The sequence below is a fragment of the Dipodomys spectabilis genome, unplaced genomic scaffold (assembly GCF_019054845.1).
Source record: "Dipodomys spectabilis isolate Male_0828 unplaced genomic scaffold, ASM1905484v1 ptg000119l, whole genome shotgun sequence".
NCBI classification, from domain to species: Eukaryota; Metazoa; Chordata; class Mammalia; order Rodentia; family Heteromyidae; genus Dipodomys; species Dipodomys spectabilis.
In genome coordinates, this window is record NW_024870796.1 from 2,202,532 (window position 1) to 2,207,428 (window position 4,897).

Consider the following 4,897-nt stretch of genomic DNA (forward strand, 5'->3'; position numbering starts at 1 on the left):
GGCATTTTACAGAAAGTTTGCTGGTCCCTAAGCTTGTTTTCTGTTTGTGGTGATTCACTTGGGAAGGTAACAATCCAGTTCTAGGTGAGGTTTCTTTTGTCTAGTGCATACTATATTAATTCCTGTAGCCTATTAATGTCCTGCCAGCCCCAGATCTTCACTGAAGGTCCAGGACTGCTAGCTAAGTAAAAGCTTTTAGGAAAGAGGAACCTATTATGAGTCCTCATATTTTTTGAGAGAGGATCTGGCCATGTGGCCCCGGGGACTTTTTTCTTTCCTCCTCAGCCTTGCAAGTGACTGGTGTTCTATCTAGGTTTATACCACCAAACCTGGTTGGGATTAGCTCTTGACCAGAAGGACAAGCAAGAAACACCTCTTGACCAGAAGGACAAGCAAGAAACACCATTATTCATAAAAGCTCATTGCATCTTTTAGATTAGAGACTATAGTGATTTTTTGTGTGTGTGCCAGTTCTAAGGCTTGAACTCAGGACCTAGACATTGTCCCTGAGCATTTTTCCCTCAAGGCTAGCACTCTACCACCTGAGGCACAGCTCCATTTCCAGCTTTTTGGTGGTTATTTGGAGGTGAGTCTCATAGACTTTCCTGCCTAGACTGGTTTCAAACTGTGATTCTCAAATCTCAAGTTTGAGTAGCTCTTTCGAGTGGCATGCACCACAGGTGTCCAACTGCCTCTTTTTGTAGACTATAGCCCTTGTCTTTTTTTTTTTTTTTGTGGGTCCGGTCGTGGGGCCTGAACTCTGGGCCTGGGCGCTATCCCTCAGCTTGTTAGCTTAAGGCTAATGCTCTACCACTTGAGCCACAGCACCACTTCTGCCTTTTTTTCTTTTTGCTTATGTGGTGCTGAGGAATCGAACCCAGGGCCTCATGCATGCAAGGCAAGCGCTCTACCACTGAGCCACCTTCCCAGCCCCGTAGCCCTTGTCTTTTTGAGATGGGGTCTTGTTATGTTGCTCAGGCTGGTCTTAAACTTCCCTTACCTCCAAGTAGCTAATGATCAATACTTTGTTACTTTTTTTTTTTTGGTCGGTCGTGGGGCTTGAACTCTGGGCTTGAGTGCTGTCCCTGTGCTCTTTAGCTCAAGGCGAGCGCTCTACCACTTCAGCCACAGTGGTTTTCTAGTGGTTTATTGGAGATAAGGGTCTCATGAGTTTCCTGCCCAGGCTGGCTTTGAACTGTGATCCTCAAATCTCAGCCTCCTGAGTAGCTAGGGTTATAGGCATGAGTCACCAGCGCCCGGCTGTTTCTGATAATCTTAAATTCATGTTAATAATATATCTCAAAAGCTCCTTTGAGAAAATGGACTATTTGCAGCTGTTTACCAGATAAGGAAGTTCTCACTTTGGCTGTTGTAATATTTTGCTATACTTTTCTCCCTGTTTCCTGATAAGTAGTAGCCCTTTCCTATTACCATAGCAGCTAGGCCTTACTTTTGGAAGGTATTCTCATTGTTTTTTTTTGGGTCCGGTTGTGGGGCCTGAACTCTGGGCCTGGGTGCTGTCCCTCAGCTCTTCAGCTCAGGGCTAGCACTCTACCACCTGAGCCACAGTGCCACTTCGGCTTTTTTCTTTTTGCTTATGTGGTGCTGAGGAATCAAACCCAGGGCCTCATGCGTGCAAGGCAAGCGCTCTACCACTGAACTACCTTCCCAGACCGGTATTCTCATTCTTAACCACCTTACCTCTCAGCAAATGTGTGGTATGTTATACCTTGAGATTAGACTTTCCTTCCTAGTGCTTGCTTGACCTTTGGCAGGTTGAAAACAGTAGCTGTTAAGATTTAGTCTTGTGGAATAGGCCTTTTGAGACGGAATTAGAGGCTACTTGGTGGCAGAGTTGCCTCTATTTAAGTGTACTCTGAATTTATGTATAGAAAATGGTAGTGAACAATCTCTGAAGTACAGGTTTGGGCATGAAAACAACTAGTTCTTATGAAATGAGGTAATGGTGGTGGTGGACTTGGCTTACAAATTAGTTACTGGTGATAAATCATGAAGACAATTCTCCAATTACTGCTACTCAGGAGAGAAGCCTCCTCTAACCTAAGTGCTTAATTAGGAAATACCCTTTATTTTGCCAGGATAATGATCAAAGTGTTTGGCATTTTGGGGTGATTGATAGCTAAGGGTGAAGAACATTGGCCGATTTTTCTGTGCACCCAAAGAAAATGCACAGCTGCCATCTACAGCGCTGTCCATCTTAGTGAATGGTAAGGACTCTGGTAACTCAGTTGTCTGGCTTGCTGGTTTTACATGGTGAATGTCACTTGAAATTTAAAAACCAAACCAAACTTTTCCTGAATGTTAGCTTCCCCACCCCTCCACCCCTATTAGGCTAAAAATTAGCCTCTTCCAATAGGTTGCTAATTCTGATTACTGTAGAACTGTCTTTTGAACTTTATCTTTCGAAGTGTTACTGCTTTTGTTTTTGTTTTTGGTAGGTTATAGTGCTTGAGCTGGCTCTTCGGCTCAAGGCTAATGCTCTACCCCCTTGAGTCACAGCGACACTTCTGGTTCTCTGGTGGTTTATTGGAAACGTGTTTCACAGCCTTTCCTGCCCAGGCTGGCTTTGAGCCACGATTCTCGTATCTCAGCCTCCTGAGTAGCTAGGATTACAGGCATGAGCCACCGGTGCCCAGCACGTCATTGCATTTTACTAGCTCACTTTCACAAGTATTTCTTTAAGATGGATTTCATTTTATGATTTCTATGTTTTTTGAAAGATTCACAAAGCTCTCCACCAGAGGACAGGAGATCTTCAACAAGGAAATTCTAATAGGTTGGGAGAATTAACAGTTTAGGAACCATAGTCTGCTCAGGTGGACTCCTTATTAACCTATTAAAATTTCAGATGAGGAACTTTAGGAGACCAGTCAGCTAATGTAGCCTTCCTAACACCAAAGCCAGTTGAGCTTTATGTGTAATTGGTTTTAAGTACTGCTTTGCTTTGTTAGTCTTGCAAGTATGGCCTTGTCATTATTGCCCCCTCTGTTCGGTTCTTTTCTGTTCTGGAGATGGTTGCAGAAACTCCTTTTCTTCCTGCCTCCCATATAAAGAAGCATTATTCTGTTATTAAGTGGATTTGTTATTAGTGTGGTTCCTTGTGCATGAAACAGATTTAGGAAGCAGTATGTCTGACCCTACTTGTTCCAGTCAAAAGAAACTTAAGACCATGGGAGCCATTCAGAAATCAGTTCTAGATCTCTTCTTAGAAAAGGAAAACAAGTTCTAATTGGAAGACTTGACAGACTGAACCTCTACCGTATTCCTTCTGCACAGGATGGAGTGCAGCCGTTGTAGAAGGGTAGTAAATACAGTCTGGTATCTAGAATTAGTACGAGACCAGGATCCTGTTTCTGTGCTCAGAAAACTGGGTTGGTTCTTGGCTGCCTATGATTGGGGACTGAAATAGCTTTTGAAGTTCAATTTGTTTATAACCTCATCACCTTCTGGCCTCATAGGAGTGTTTTGGTGTGATTTGGGAGGATTCAGATTTTGTTTTTGAAGTGAAGGGCAAGGGCTTTTTTTTCCCCCTAGAGATCTGGTCTAACAAAGTTGCCAAAGACTGCCCTGTACCAACTATACAAAGAGCACTTTGTTCCTGTAACCATTGTGCTGTAAATGACTCCAGATCAGATGAAACCACCCAGCCGTGCACAAGCCCTATTAGGATGTAGTTTTTGGAAACAAGTAGGCCAGTAGCTAGAGTGGAATTCTTTAAAATGGGACAGATGTCCAGAGAATGGCTGGTGTCCTCTACCATGCTCCCAGGAAGAAGCAGGTCTGGGATTACAAGTGGCCTACTTTTTTGAGACAGTCTCACTGTGTTGTGTGGCCCTGCCTGACCTTGAACTTGAGATCCTCCTGCTTCAGCTTCTCAACTGCTAGGATTACAGATGTATACTTCTGGCCCAGTCTAGTGGCCTTTATTCATAAAGATGACTTTTGTATTTTCAAACAAGTCAAATCCGTGAACTAAGATAAAGTACATGATGGTGGCTTGGTAAGCAGTCCTCTGCAACACATTTCTTAACGTTATTTAATGGCTTTATGATATCTATTGGTGGCTTTATGGTATCTTTCACATTTATGAGAGCAGTTTACCACAGGAGCCATAGCTCCACTTTTGGCTCTTTGTTTTGGTAATTAATTGGAGACTTTTTTGCCTGGGCTGGCTTTCAGCTGCAGTCAGTCTTCAGGTCCGAGTCTCCTGAGTACCAAGAATTAAAGGCATGAGCCACTAGGCACCTAGTAGCAGTATACTTTGCATGTCTGCCATGTAAAGAGTAAATTATCACTCATCTTATAGGTCTTAAATAAAAATAAGAAAAATTACATCTTTAACACAGGCCTTTGGAAGGAAAGAATGACATTAAAATCATGTAAGATGACATCAAGTGATTAAAAACTGGCCAGGCATAAATCTGTAAGAGCAACATTCCAAAATAAAAACCGGAGAAAGCCACCTGGAAGCATGACTCAAGTAGTGGAGCAAGCGAGCTGGACAGTGCCAGGTCCAGAGTCAAACCCTAGCACCAAAACCCAACCACCATCTTGATTGATCTTTTCTTTAAATGTGTTCTTGTGAAGCATGTCTTTTGTCTACCTGGAATAATGTCATTTGTCTATGGATGGCAACTGCAACTAAATTTCCTAAAAACACTGGGAAGCAGGCTGGCTTGCGGTTAACAGCACCCTTTGGAAAGGGAACTTACAGCTAGTATGATCTTGGTTCTCAGGGTGAAACAAGATGAGAGTAACCCCTGAGTGGGAGAGTGAGTGTACAGGCCGGAGCCCTAGTAACTACACCAGAACAACCCAAGCTTTATTGTTAAGAGAAGTGTTCAGTTCTGTTACCAAAATAGCTAAGTCCTCAGTG